This window comes from Castanea sativa, chromosome 8 (assembly GCF_040712315.1).
Source record: "Castanea sativa cultivar Marrone di Chiusa Pesio chromosome 8, ASM4071231v1".
NCBI classification, from domain to species: domain Eukaryota; kingdom Viridiplantae; phylum Streptophyta; class Magnoliopsida; order Fagales; family Fagaceae; genus Castanea; species Castanea sativa.
In genome coordinates this window covers 20,747,994-20,764,611 of record NC_134020.1, presented here as the reverse complement: position 1 = coordinate 20,764,611, position 16,618 = coordinate 20,747,994, and positions in this window count along the sequence as shown.

Sequence of the window (16,618 nt, the reverse complement as noted above, 5' to 3'; positions counted from 1 at the left end):
TTGCGTGGGACCCCACGAGGCTCCGTGCGTGGATCCGAGCTTTATTTGTCATCGTTTAAACGTCAATCCGGCCATTGTTCAGAGGAGGCAGCCACCTTCGGCGATCTTCCCGAGAACATTCCGAGGCCGTGAAGGAAGAGGTTCTTAAACTCAAAAGGGCGGGGGCGATCAAAGAAGTTTTCTACCCGAATGGTTGGCTCATACCGTTGTCGTTAAGAAGAAGAACGGCAGGGAGAAAGTGTGTGTAGATTTTACCGATCCGAACAAGGCCCGTCCTAAAGATTCGTTCCCAATGCCACGGATTGATCAACCCGGTAGATGCTACTGTTGGACATCCTCGGATGAGTTTCTTGGACGCCTTCAGGTTACCACCAAATTCCCTTGGCGTTAGAGGATCGGAGAAAACCGGCTTTCATTACTCCAACGGGGAACTATCATTATAAGGTCATGCCATTTGGGTTAAAAAATGCCGGGCTACTTATCAAAGAATGATGACCCGAATGTTTGAACAAGAATCGGGGAAAACCATAGAAGTATACGTGGATGATATGGTGGTGAAGAGTACAACGGTACCTTCGCACATGACAGATTTGGCCGACACCTTCAAAATGCCGAGGAAGTATAAGTTGCGCCTTAATGCCTCCAAGTGTTCTTTTGGCGTGGGATCCGGAAAGTTCCTAGGGTATATGATCACTCATAGGGGCATAGAGGTGAACCCAAGGCAGGTTAAGGCTATTCGCAGGAAATTACCGCCTTTAACCCAAAAGATATTCAAAAATTGACCGGAATGATTGCTGCGTCGAATAGATTTATTTCTCGGTCACCGACGGTGCCGTCCTTTCTTTCGCTTGTTGAACAAGTGGAAAGGGTTTCAATGGACCGAGGATTGCGAGGTAGCTTTCCAACAGCTTAAGCAATATCTTTCTCGGCCACCCATTTTATCTCGCCCGAGGTGGACGAGGTTTTATTCGCTTATCCGGCCGCAGCCATTCACGCGGTGAGCCTAGTCCTCATAAGGAATGAAAATGGATTACGAGACCGATCTACTACGTTAGTAAGTCCTTGAATGAGGCCGAGATGCGCTATCTGCCTTTGGAAAAAGCACTTCTGGCTCGTAGTCCACGCCACGCGCAAACTCCCTCATTATTTTCAATCTCATACTGTGGTTGTTTTGACCCGCCGCCTCTCAAGGCCGTGTTGCGTAGTGCTGATTATTCTGCAAGGTGGCAAAATGGGGAACCATTTTGGGAGCCTTTGATGTTAAGTACAGTGCCTCGCACATCGGTGAAGGGACAGGTCCTCGCATTTGGTGGCAGTTTGCATTGAACCATTGATAGAAGAAACTTCAAAAGAAGCACACATGGGTGGAAAATCGATTGGTGTGATCACGTATGTATCACCCTCGGTTTGGAGAGTTCACGTGGATGGGGCTGCTAATCAAAGAGGGTCTCGGTGTTGGGCTTGTTCTAGTGTCCCTGAAGGGATTGTCTTTGAAAAATCTTTGAGATTGGCCTTCTCGGCTACTAATAATGAGGCCGAGTATGAAGCGAGTCTTGGTAGGCATGCAAATGGTACATAAAATGGGTGGCAAAGAAATCCATGTGTTCTCGGACTCTCAATTAGTGGTCGGCCAAGTCATGGGGACCATGGAGGCCAGAGACCCCAGAATGCAAGAATATTTGGCCCGGGTTAAACGTCTGAAGGCCGAATTCGACTCATTTGCCTTAGCTCATGTCTCAGGAGTGGAAACACTCATGCAGATTCTTTGGCTACATTGGCCACATCCTCGGCTCAAGGTCTACCTAGGGTGATTCTCGTTGAGGATTTGATAGAACCTTCTCTTATAGTCGCTAACGCACCTCGCATCCATTTAATAAGGCCCGGTCCTAGTTGGATGGATTCAATCATATCTTTTCTCAAAAATGACATCCTTCCCGAAGACAAAGTTGAAGCAGAAAAGGTACGTCGAAAGGCGCCGCGTTTCTCGGTTGTCCGAGGACCGTAAGCTATACAAACGATCCTTTTCGGGACCGTATTTGTTGTGTGTACACCCCGAATCAACAGTAATCATTACCGGAGGAATTGCATGAAGGAATTTGTGGGAGTCATACTCGGGGGAAGGTCCTTAGCCCATAGAGCCCGACTCGGGTTATTGGTGGCCTAATATGCGTAGGAGGCTCGGATTATGCCGTAGAAGTGTGATCGTGTCGAGGTTCGCCCCTAATATCCACCAACCGGGAGGGGTTCTTAATCCTCCGTCTAGCCCTTGGCCTTTCGCACAAGGCTTGGACATTGTAGGGCCATTCCCGAGAGCTGCGGAAACAAAAGATGGCTGCTTGTAGGGACGGACTACTTCACTAAATGGGTAGAAGCCGAGCCCTTAGCCAATATCCGAGATGTTGATTCCAAGAGGTTTATTTGGAAGAATATTGTTACTAGATTTGGTATACCACATACTCTTATCTCGGACAATGGCGTTCAATTTGACAAAGAACGCCTTTAGGCAAGATCGTAGTGACATGGGCATCACAAACAGTATACTCTACCCCAAAGCTTATCCTCGAGGAAATGGAGGTGCCGAGGCCGTTAACAAGGTCATAGTCAACGGGCTCAAGAAGAGGTTGGATGATGCGAAAGGCGATGGGTAGAAGAGCTCCCTCATGTCCCGTGGACGTATCGGACCACCCGCGCAGGTCCACCGGAGAAACGCCATTCTCTATGGCTTATGGAGCCGAGGCGGTGATACCATTGGAGTCCGGATTTCCTACTCTAAAGACAAGTTCTTTTAGTCCAGAGAATAACAAGGAACTTCTAGAGAGAGATCTTGATTTACTTGAAGAACGGCGTGAGGCGCTATGGTCCAAATGGCTTATTATCGGCCAGAAGCTAAAACAAGGACATGATGCCCACGTGAAACCAAGGCCACTTGCGCCGGTGATCTTGTATTAAGGAAAGTTGTAGGCACTTCTAAGAACCCAGCATGGGGTAAGCTAGGACCTAACTGGGAAGGCCCCTACCGCATTGTTTCAATAGCAGGCGTAGGGTCGTATAGGTTAGTTGACCTGGATAAACGAGTTGTACCACGTCCATGGAATGTAAATAATCTTAGAAGGTATTATTATTAATCAAATAAGCTTTTGTCAATTAATGTTTCAAAGTTATAGCTGGCTCTCACATTTGAAGTTACTGTTCTAAAGAATCAAACAGAAACTTGGTTAAGTGTAGTCCTCGGACCACAAACCTTGTGGAAATTGATGTCTTATCATTTGTTAAACAGAACCTTAGTTATGCCGGGTCTTCGGACCTCCTACTTTGGAAAAATTAACATTTGAAGTTACTGTTCTAAAGAATCAAACAGAAACTTGGTTAAGTGTAGTCCTCGGACCACAAACCTTGTGGAAATTGATGTCTTATCATTTGTTAAACAGAACCTTAGTTATGCCGGGTCTTCGGACCTCCTACTTTGGGAAAATTAACATTTGAAGTTACTGTTCTAAAGAATCAAACAGAAACTTGGTTAAGTGTAGTCCTCGGACCACAAACCTTGTGGAAATTGATGTCTTATCATTTGTTAAATAGAACCTTAGTTATGCCGGGTCTTTGGACCTCCTACTTTGGGAAAATTAACATTTGAAGTTACTGTTCTAAAGAATCAAACAGAAACTTGGTTAAGTGTAGTCCTCGGACCACAAACCTTGTGGAAATTGATGTCTTATCATTTGTTAAACAGAACCTTAGTTATGCCGGGTCTTCGGACCTCCTACTTTGGGAAAATTAACATTTGAAGTTATTGTTTTAAAGAATCAAACAGAAACTTGGTTAAGTGTAGTCCTCGGACCACAAACCTTGTGGAAATTGATGTCTTATCATTTGTTAAACAGAACCTTAGTTATGCCGGGTCTTCGGACCTCCTACTTTGGGAAAATTAACATTTGAAGTTATTGTTTTAAAGAATCAAACGGAACCTTAGTTATGCCGGGTCCTCGGACCTCCTACTTTGGGGGAAAACTAACATTTGCAAGGTTAAACGAAAGATTGCTTAAGATTTGTCTTCGGAAGATGACTTTGCTTAAAGTTAACTTCGATTGTGTCCGGATGTTAATACCTTACTGTTTATTAACTCGGATCTTAAGTTTTATATCTTTAAGTATTGAGTGAATTTGTGTAAGGAATGGTCCTCGGATCTTACATCCTACTAGAAACAGTGTTATGCATTATAAGGGATTAATCGTTATATGAAGTCCTCTTTCCTTTTTTATCAAGGCATTGTTCAAACGTGTTAACTATGTCACCTCGTATTAAATCTTTAGTAATATACGCATGATTATGTGGAAGTTACGATTGTGCAATCCTTGGAGTTAGATTTTTATACTTCCGAGAAACTTTTGATATGACTTAATGGGAAAACTTTTGTAATAAGTACATAAAGAATAAAGAAAAAGCGTACACAATCCAAGTGAAAAGCAAACGAAATTGTCTTTCATTAATCAAGTTAAATATACATTACAATATATAATTCAAAAACAAAAAAGAATGGAAAAAGAGAAGCCCTAAGCTAAGTCCTAAGCCGTTGAGGGGGATCTTGCCGAGAGGTACTAGTGCCCTCGGTCTTTCAACTCCACTAAAAGGAGTCATAACCTCGCTTTCCTTTATTCGCCGTCTTTGTTGGAAGGACGTTGGGTTCCACTATCCGGTTCAAGTCCTTCTCCTCGCATCTACTCCTCCTTCCTTTTCTTTATTGGAACCAAAAGGTTCTCGTAGGATCAGAATCTGTGGGACCATCGGAGGTAGAACAGGAAGAGTTGTCTCAAAGGTAGGAGTAGCAAGCCAGGAGCTTCTTCAATCTCCTCGTATTTCTAGGGGAAGCCAAACGTTCTCGCACTTCCTCAAATCCAAGATCGGGGAACTCCCGCTACGTTTAAAGCTTCCCCCATACTTTGACATTCGCGGCATAAAGCCGCGAATTCCTCTGTCACTGTTCCTCGGTGGTCGCTACCCCTTCGTCAAAACTTGTCCGCTTGCGCCCTCGAAGAGAGAGTTGGAAGGAGCCGGCTTCTTCCTTCATCAGAGCAGTTGTTTCTTCGTATCCGAGCACTCCCTTCGAGCTTGGGAGAGCTCTTCATTTCTTTCCTTAAGGAGTTTGCGCCCTCGTCCTTCTATCCGGGTCTCCATGGTCTTCAAGTTTGACTCGACCCCATTCTTCTCCTCAGCTCGCTACCTCCGAGGTCAGCTTCTCGTTCTCGGCAAGGGCTGTACCTAAGGTCTTCTCGCCTCCACCCTAACTTCGAGCTTTCACTGGCTACTTTCCGAGCGTCTTCAATAAACTTTTCAGCTACAAAGACCTCCTGAATAGCCTGTAAAAAAAAGCATGATGGAGTTAGGAATAACAAAAACCAATTTAATTATAAATATTGTTGAAGGGAGAAACACTTACCAGCGCTAAGTCTCTTTTTAGAGAGAGGAATAGTTGTGGTTGGCCCATCTTTTCCAAGGTCTCCATGTCCTTGGGCAGCAGAAGAGGGCGTTCTAGGGCCTCGGCCGTGTGGTGGGCGTGGCCTTGTTGAACTCGCCCTTATACCGGACTGGCAGAGACAGGAGCGCCGTCCGGGCCTTAGATCGGGGGACCAGGTGGCCGGTGCTCGGTGCACTACAGCCTCATCCCTGATTTTCCCGAGTTCAACTGAACGGGATCTACCCTTGCCCTTATCCAGCTTCTGCTGATGGGCCGGGGGGAGTTGTTGACGTGGCTTCTTCGGCTCTTTATTAGTCGTCCCCTCATCATCCCCCTTCCTCTTCTTCTTGGGATCCTCGCCAGCGCTTGGGCTCTGGGAGGAGGAGGAGGAGGTAAACGGGAGAACTTGGGACGTCCCCTTTTTCTTCTTCTCCGCAACTTTGGCAGCCCTATTAGTGAGAGAAGACCCTCCATTCGTCCCATGTCTTCTGCGGATTCGTCCTCGGGAAGGGCAACTACAAACCCTGCAATTCGCAGGCCTCGGTGGCTTCTTCTTCCTCGTCGGAAAGCACTACAAACTGGTTCCCGCGAGGTCTCTCGGTGTCTTCGAGATGGAATTGATCTGTCTCGTCGTCAAGGGTGTGTGAAGAAGACACCGTCTTCTCCGGAATGACGGCTGTTTGTGCATGCACGGCAAGGGGGACCGTCGCTTATCGCCCGGTTGTACAGAACGGTGTTAGGAGCGTCCGGGAGGTCACGGTCGTCCAAAAATGGCGCCGAGCTACGTTGATCCTCTTCCGTCTTCGGTCGCTCGCAATAATGGCGTCCTCTATCTCTTGGAAGTCTTTGGAAAGGGGAGTGTATCCGAGAATGAGGTGAGCCGCCCGGAGTTGTAAGTCTTCGCTAACGAACACCTCGGAGCGAAGTACCCGGTTTAAATCGGCAACGTTACGGTGACTCGACTGTGCGAGGACGCACGTGTTGCTTATCTCGCAAAAAAGACGTCAAAACAAACAAACCTGGTTAGATTCACACAAATATTTAACAAGTCTAAGTAAATACAAATACGCATTTTTGTGTGTGTGTTAGGAGAAGTTGTGCTGTGGGGAGATTAATCCTACGGCGTCGCACCTGGATCCCCCCACTGAACTGGGCAGTGAAATCCATCGTGCCAGTTCCAGGACACGTTCAAGTAGTCGTCCTTATTTCCTTTGTTTGATTTGGGCAGACAGGAGATTAGCCTATCGGTGCTAGACCGAGATTTCATATAATAACCTACTTTAGAAAGTTTGTGGGACTCATATAGGAACACGACATCGTGCCATGTAAGGTTTAAACCCATCTGCTCGTTTAGAGCATCTACACTACCTAGAACTCTAAAAACGTTTGGAAGGCATTGGTCGGGACACAACCTGTGGTTGCGAAGGTACTCCCTCATTACGGGTTTCATTGGAAGGGTCATCCCACCCTCTATGAAGGCTATCATAGGGATGATAACCTCTCCCTCTTTCCTAGAACCGGCCACGGCCGTTGCCGGCGGTATTCTAACCCTACGTCGCCGGGAATATGGTATTTGGCTCTAAAGCCTTCCATCCCAAATGCGGTATCAACTAGACACTTGAATTTTCCCATTACGAGAGACGATAGACTAAACTTTAAAAGGGAGAGTGTTTGTATTGGTAGCCGAGGACAAATATCGAGGAGAAAAGGTTTAGAATAGGAGCAAGAACTTTACAAGGTTCAAGATGTGCAAATCTCCACGGTTTTCTTCGCAGAGTAAGGTATGATGGCTGATGTCTTGATGGGATTACCCCCGAGGAATTAAATGAAGGCGCGGGTTCCCGAAGCGTCACGACGTGCGAAAGGCGGCCTCGAAATTATGTCCGTCCCGCCTAAAATTTCATGGAGTAATGAGAACCGTTGGATGCCCATCTCACCGTTGAACGTGGAGATAAGGAGTAACTTACGTAATAAATGCGCGCGTTTTCGAAAATAAAACCGCCAAGTGTCATCTTCTCGGGACGCAAAACGACTTCCACACGTGCCATCACTTATAAAGTGTAGCAGCTTCGTCGGATCAAAACCCTATTTTTCTCCTCGGACGTTGAAAATTAGAGTTTTGAGGGGCTATTGGGGTAAAAAGATCCCGATGGGAACATGGGCCTTTTAGGCCGTGTTAAGGAAGGCCGACCTAACCCCGGGTTTGGAAATTGTTAATACTATGGGTCGGCCCATGCGCCGAGGGTCCGAGGACCCGCCCGAGGGTGAACTTACCCTCGGATCGACACCCGCAGAACCCGGACTTCATGGTACAGAGTTCAGGGAATGACACGGTCAAGACCAATGGTTAAAAGTGGGTGAACCCTTGAATGCCCAAGGAGCAGGTGTTGAAGAAATGTCAAAGACAAAGGCTGCTACCTCCACATTAAAGACCCCGCACCTACCACCTTCGGCCGCATTAATGGGGAGGTGACACTTAAACAAAGGGAAGGGAAACTTCTAGTTACTGTTCAAAGGTACTAAGAAAAGAAATATCTATACTAAGGGAGGAGTTGGGGGCAACACGTGTATAAAGTATTAAGAAGAAGAGTATTTAAGAAGGACCTGGAACAGAAATGAGGACGAAACTTTTTGTAACCTAAAAAGAAAAAAAGACAAAGAGAGAGATAATATAAGAACAGCTCTCGGCTTACGTCCGAGGAGACCTATTTACGTTACTCTTTGCTGTTTCCTAATACTGGCAATCTTTAGTTTGTCATTTAATCTTCACTCACTTCTAACCTGGGTTTCAAGCCCACTCTCTACAAGTTTTCATTGTTTAAGGCTCATTGGGCCTGAGCCCATAACTGTTCTTGGGTCCAGGTGCAATTGTGCACTTACAAAAACAATAATAAATAAACCAAAAGAGGAAAGAAAAATCGATTAGAGAGATAGAATAATCACTTTTGTTTATTGTACGAAGCACATGGAATGAATGGGAGTAAAGAAGATGGGGAGATGAAGAGAAAAAAATGGAGATGAAGAGTTGGAGTAAGAGTAATGGTAAGGTAAGGAATTATGGGGAAGCTGAACATTTAAGAAAGGGAGAAGAAATGTTGGAAGAATGATGGGGACAAAAAAGGCCAATATATTGTATAGATATTATTATCTCTTTATATTTAATATTATAAAAAATGAAAAATTGTTAATAGAAAATGAGTGAATTGGTTGATGATATGGCACAATAGGAACTTTGCAAAACTAAATGCAGTGCTTCCATTATTATACATAGTGTAGAAATTGAATTTAAAGGTTTGCTTAGGTGGAAAGCTAAAAGTGACATAATGGTAATCAAAAGATGATGAAGTGGAAAATTAAATGAAAGAGTTCTCTTATTTATTGTGAGGTGTGGAAAATTAAATGAAAGATTTCTCGTATCTATTATTGAATATAAATGAAGAGAAATGTTAACAGGTGCCCTAAGGGTATTAATTTATGAAATATTTTTAGAAAACTTTTATGGGAAAAGAAAAAAAGCAATTAATTATTTTAACAGTTTTTTATATTTCCCATAAAAGTGGTTTATTAACTATTGCTCTAAGGGCACCCTGTTAACATGACCCATAAATGAATAGTAAAAATTAAAATCTTTGCTTAGTTAGAAGGCTAAATGTGTTAGATTCTAAATATTTAGCAATAAATGTTTAGGTTCTAATTTTATGTAAGTTGGCAAACCAAGAACAAATATATGTTTAATTTAAGTGTTAGACATTGCTCATAATGATTCAAGTCAAGATTCAAGAATAGTCAAGCTACAGGAAAAAGAAGTCAGGATTTGCAAGGCTCAACCGATCGAAGATCGCGTTCTACAGAATTTTAATCAGGCCCAAAGCCCGTGAAAACGTTTAGGGTTTGTGTCCAACACTACTAGGTATAAAAGAAAAACCCTAGATACGTTTCACTGGTTCTTGGAAGTCTTGTGAGTTACTCCTTTAATATTTGTGAGGTTCCTTCTAACTCAACAAGCATCTACCGGAAAGAAGATCCACTTTCAAGAACTGGTGGATTAAGTTGCTACATACAAGATCATGCATAGCTAATGAGTTAAAATTTTGAGTAGGATCTCAAAGTCATAAATGTGGGTGTTTGTGTGCAACAAATTCAGAGAGAAGAGTCCTTGGATTCAAAGCTGCACGTGATTGTATGAGTAAGTACTACAAGAGGTAGCATTAGATTTAGGGTTCAAATCAATTGTAAAACTTCCATTCTATCATAGTGAATTTGTTTCCTTGAGAATATATTAGGTTAAATCCTCCCTAGATTTTTTACTTTGAAACCGTTGGTTTCATTGGTTTTCTTGGGTAATCATATCACTTGTCTCTTTTACTTTTTTGCACTATGTGATATGATTGTATGTGTTGAACCTAAATCTGAATAATAAACCTAAGTGTCAACATAGTTAATTAATTAGATTAAACAATCTGAGTGTACAAGGGTCTAAATAAAACAAGCAAGATGGATGTACATTCATTTAATGCTTTGATTAAATGATGATAAGGCCAAAGGCTAAATGAAAGAGTCCTTTACGAAAGTATCACAACATTATAACTCATGCTCTCACATACGAAGTTCCATGCTGTAGTACATTCCACTTTAATATATTACTGCTTCATAACTCAGAGGCTCTTCTATTTTTTTGATAAAATGAAACACACCTTTCTAAAATTGGAGATGGTTATGAAGAGAGAAAAAAGTCGAGGCAATCCAAAAGCCCTAGAAACCAACATATGAGATGGATAGTGTGTGTTAATTTTTAAGAAAAATATACTTGTGTGAGATATATCTAAATAGAGATAGTGTGTGCTAATTTTTTAGGAAAAAGATGTGTCAAATGTAGTTATTAGCAGTTTCACATTTTTTTTTTTTCTAATTGTTTATAAAATTTGAAAAAAAAAAATGTTCAATTAGAAACTTTTAGTGTGAAAAACTATTGGCCATTTTGTTTTGGAAATTAAAAATAAAAATAAATGTAAATTTCAATATCAAAAATTGAAGAGATATAAAGAGGCTAAAATTTATGATTTTCAAAATGAGTTGTTTTAGGTGGGAGTTAAAGATGTATTTTTATTGTGTTATTCTCAAGTTGTCTCTACTTAACTTTAGGGTTCAGGAGTATTTTTGAACTATGAAAAGTTTATTCTAAACAGGGGAAGCCACTTAAATAATAGTGCGTATGTGTGTGTGTGTGTGTGTGTGTGTGTTAGAAAAAAATAATAATATCGATATAGATTATAAATAAAGTTACATTTTAAACCCTATAATTTAGATATTATCTAAAACATTTTAATAAATGGTATAATTTTCCTAAATTCTTATAATGAACTAGCCTCATCACACACGTTAAGCGTGTGTGATGATGCTTTTTTTTTTAATTAAAAAAAAACCTTTGTTTTTATTTTATATATATAATCTTTTATTTTGAGAATTTAATTTATAAGTGGATAAAATAATTTGAAAATCAACAGTTTCACATGCAATGAAGTTTTTTTTTTTATTAAAAAAAAACCTGTGTTTTTATTTTATATATATAATTTTAATTTTTAAGTAAATAAAGTAATTTTAAAATCAACAGTTGAGTGGCCCTATTTTTTAGGTAATGTTTTAGTGGGAGTTAAAGTTGTATTTTTACCGAATTATCCTTTAGTTTTGTCTCTACTTAAATATAGGAGTGTAGGAGCATTTTTAAACAAAAAAATAAAGAATCCAAACAGAAGAAATCCTTTAAGTAATGGTATAGATAAGTTAGAGGTTGGAGAGTAGAGACTCATCCTCTACATTTTTCTTTCAAAAATATGGTCCAATTAACAGGCGCTCTTAAAATATTTGCTAAACCAATGTTCTTATGACATTTATTAACTTTTTCCATATTATTATTATAAAAGTAATTTTTAAAATAAAAAATTAATAATATAATCTGTTAACAGGTAATTTTAGAGCATTTGCTAAATCAATGCATTAGCACATCCATTAACTTTTCTAGGAAGGAGCCGTTACAAAAATGACAGTTTACTCCACGCACTCGCCAAGAAAAAATATTGTGAATGTTCTAAACGTGGCATTTTTTGGGAAGGCACGGCATTATAATTGCAGATGGTTAGTCCATCTGGTGATTCGGTTGCCACTTGTCATAGCAGATACCAATTTTTGCTGTATAAATAATAATGGATGGTCATGAGCAGATTTTCACATGGTAATAGTATTAGTTTCAGCAAGAGAGTAAGGCAGTGAAATAGACGAATGGGTTTTCAAGCTCCATTGTGCTTCTTCGTCTTCTTCTTTACCTTTGCCGTAATGTGCTTGGCTCGCAAAGTCCCTTCAGGTATACTCCTTAAAATACAATATTGTTGAATAGACCTTAATTTCTCTGTCTAGAGTCTTAAAGATCAATTGAAATATACATATATATATATATATATATATATATATATATTCTTATTTTAATGTTTTGAGAGATGGTCATGGGTAGGGTATACCCATACCCGACCCAATTAAATTTATCTATGAATATCCGATTACCTTACCAAATTAGTACCTATACCAATTATTACCCGATTTGTTTATCCATGAATATCAATACTCTACCCAAACTCGATTTCTATAAATTCACCAAATATGCTCAAAAACTACTAAAATGACCAAAATATCATCAAAATCTCTCAAATGAGCAAAATATCCATAAAACCTCTAAATTGACCAAAATACCCTTAATATCTCTAAAATCACTAATTATGCTCAAAAACGACCAAAATATCCCAAAATCTCTAACATGAGCAAAATATCCATGAAATCTCGAAAATGACCAAAATACCCCGAAATCACCAAATATACTAAAAGAACTACTAAATACCAAAATACTCCCTAAACCTAAAAAATGACCAAATACTCCCAAAACCTAAAAAATTAACCAAAGTACCCACAAACCCTAAAAAATGTCCAAAATACCCCCCCGAAACTATAAAATTACCAAAATACCTCTTAAACCTAAAAAATAACCGAAGCACCCCCGAAACCTAAAATTTGACCGAAATTCCCCCGAAACATAAAAATTACCATATCCTAGAAAGATATGATAGAGATACAACTTTATTCATTTTTTTACAACTTTTTTTTCTCCAATATTTTTTTCGCTTGTTAAAGTGTTATGATTGGAGTAACGTAATTTTTACATAAATTTAAATTATCATCATTATTTTATATTCCAATCACAATCAATTATATAAATAATTATAATATAAAAAATTGTGTTCCTAAACTTATTGAAAAGATAAAGGCATGGATTGAAACTAAGAACAATCTATTTTGAATTTTAGAAACCATAATTTAAACAATTATGGAAAGTAATGCTAAAAAACACTATTTTGAAAACATTTTTCCATGATTTGTTATGACGGTAAGTTGTATATGACATTATATAATTCCCAACCCCCTCCCCCCTCCCATACCATTTGTTCTTACATAAAATACCTAGCTTAGTTTTATGAAATGTGTGCTCTCTTCCCAACCCTAAGAACCCCTTCAAATTTTTATACCAATAAAAATTCTTTAATTAAAACCTTAATCTGTTTCACAAATAAAAATAAAATAATCCTCATAGACACCCAATTTCCCCTAACGGTTTGAGATTTCAATTTTCGTAAGTCAATCATGGTAAATGTCACAAACCCCATGACACAAGTTCTACGTCACAATGTTTGTCACAATTTTAATATATGCAAAGTGGAGAAAAACTAATGGATCCATGTTGTTGGAGGACCAAAATTTGACTCCCTACAACCACTCTAAAAACAAGCCCGTGTGGTGTAATGTTGAATACCATAAAAGATTTGAGTGTGTCTTCCTTGTCACCAATTGGTTTTAAGGTGGAATGGCACAACTCACGGTCCGACACATGTAAAAGTGACGATAGATCATTAATCATAATTGCATATGCCACTAAATTATGGTAAAAACTGTGACTAAATGTGTGGTTGTAGAAGAACGACTTTGAGACAAAAAGTTGATTTGAATTCCATTTTGATGATTTAACAAATTTGCAAAAGCATGTGTAATGAACTTTTGATTGGTTTTCCTTCACAGACAATGTAACAACCTTGGAAACTAATGACTACCCTCCTCCAGGGCCCAACCCACGTCATACTCCTCATCCTCCACCTTTCATTGAAGTGTATATTTCACTCAAAAGTATGTTTGATCATCCTCTTGTTCTACATATACATATACTCTTTCTTGTATGAGTTTTCAATGTCTTATGGTAAAAAGAATCCAAAAGCTTAACTTGGCAACAGGTGTTTTGAATTGGCACTAACCATTAGAGACTTACAGGTTGAGTTAACATCGCTTTTACATAACTTTAAATTGACATCATTTTTATAATGCTCCAATTACAATAAATTACATCAACAATTATAAATAAATAAATAAAATTGTGTTCCTAAACTTATTGGAATGTTTTTCTTTGATGAAGAAGAAGAAGAAGAAATTTATTGGAAAGATAAAGGCATGGATTGAAACAATTATGGAATTAAGTTATAGTGATAATAATTTATTTGAATTTTGAAAACGATAGTTGAACTTGCACATGGAACTCGAAATTAGTTTATGTTGAGAAGACGAAACGATTGTTAAGTTACTTTACGAAGCAATGAAAAATTCCTTTGTACATAGTTCCTTCTCATACTTGCAATTCTTGTCATATTCAAGAATCTAGATGTCCTCGTTCCTAAAAAAAAAAAGATGATGCACTCATTATAGATATTTCTCGGTTTAGTATACTCGAGTGGGGCTAAAGGGAATTCAATGTCCTCATACTAACACATACAAATTAGAAAATCAGGTGTTCTACCATTTTTATTTTGGGAAAATTATATTTTAGGTAAGTTTCGTTTATCTCCTATTACCCACATTAGTTAAAAATATGAGTAAATTTGAATTGTTGTCTTCTTTTTATATATCTCTCCTCTCAAAACATTTATAAAAAAAAATAATGAAAAAACAAAAAAATCAAGAGAAAAGAAAATCTAACTTTGAGATTAAAAATTAAAACCTAACTTTTAGATATATAAATATAATTTTTATGTTAGGTTTTAAGATCTAAAACCTAACATTTAAACCTTTTGCAAGTTAGATTTTTTTTTTTTTAAATGTTAAACTATGAGACTTTACTAAGTTTTGTTTTTTTTTTTTTTAATCCTTTTGGGTGGACAAATTTGTAGTTTTTGTAGAGATATACTCTTAATGGTTGTATTAGAAGTACTCTATTGTGCCACTTATTCAGACAAAATTTTGTTTCAATAATTGGATTAAAATGACATATTTTAGATCTTGCAATTATTATTATTATTATTATAGAAACTTGAGGTTTTGCTAATAATTGTTTATTTGATAATCTTTTTGGATGGACAAATTTGCAGTTTCTGCAGAGAAAATAATCTCAATAGATGATCAACAATAATTTGAAGTTTTTTTAATTGTGGAAAAAATAAATTTTTTTCCATTCCTTTATAATTATCATGAAAAACTTAATCACACTATAGTTTATCACTAGTGAATTGGCCCATAATATGAGTATACAAAAATTTTAATATAAGAAGAAAGTAAATATATATATATATAATATTTTATTCATAGAGAACATATAATTTTTTATTAATAGAGAACACAAAATTCCATTGTTTAAAAAGAAAGCAATATGACATTGTTTATTTTAAGAAAAACAATCATTGCCCTTTCTTGGTTTGGTAAAGGATTATATAAAAAGAACATTTATTAATTAGTAATTTAATACATCTGAAATAAAATTCTCCTATGAGAAAAACACTTTGTTATAGAACATTTTAGACAATAAATTATATATTATGTTTCATTACAAAATAATAACATATTCCCGCACAATATGCAATTTTGGGCCTAGTATTCTTAATAAAGTTAATTATTTCATTGACATATAAGACTCTTGGCATATTTGCTATTCTTAAGAAAATATTGCAAGACATAATACACCTTTGTTAATGTGTTGTTAATTATTTAGTAGTCAAATAGTCTTGAATCATAGTAATAAGATGTGTTGATTAACCCCATAAATTTGTTGTTAGAGCTGTAGAACCCAATCATAGTCAAGGTTTAAGTCCAATGCTAAGTGTGCAAACTAAAAATACTATTTGTAACACAATTCAATTAACCATGGTATATTATGTGGTTAGTTTAGTGTTTAATCTATTATAAATATTAGATACCTCAAGTTCATTTTAATTGCAAAATTTAGATTATAATAAAAATATAGCTTGTCAATTCTTTATTAATTAGGTGAAACCACGTAATTTTTGAATTATCTCTACTCTCTCTTCACCATTTTTTATATATTTTACATAAAATCTAACGGGTGCTATATGCAGATAATGAATTGGCGGGCCATAGTCCGGAAAAGGGTGGTGATAGTGGTCAGAAAGACTCAGATAGTCCATGATTGTTAATACATAATGAATGTGGGCATATGTGTTTAAAAAAAGCTCAAATTATCATATAATATCAAATAAATATTTTGTTCTATCAGATTCTTTCTTTCTCTCCCTTTTCTCTCTTTATATTAATTTTATCTTGATGATGTAGTTTATCTTGACGTTGTAGTATGGGACGGTGTTAACTTTCGATCTCTTTACACTGAAATCACCTGCGAACTAAGTAACAAATACTGCAAAATAAACTTAAGCAAAATACACTAATAAGTCATAAAAGAAGAAATTCACTTGTGGATCACAAGATTCTCCCTAGTCTCTACACCATAATCTTACTGTTGATTTTGGTGGTGATTCATTAGCCATGTTAATCACATGTACAATTATGCCTGCAATTATTTTGGGTAAGAGTATTACAAAATACTACTCATTCCATCCCAAATTATTAGACCTCTATTCTATTTTGAGATATTTAACAGGAAGTCCTTTTTGAAAGTCCATAAATAAATTTTCCAATATATCCTTTAATCTATAAATATTATTATATATATATATATATATATATATATATATATATATATATATATATATATAAAATCGAAGCTCTGAAGCTCCCACAATTTTCCATGTTAGCACAATATTTATAAAAAAAAAACATAAACTAAAAAAAAAGAGT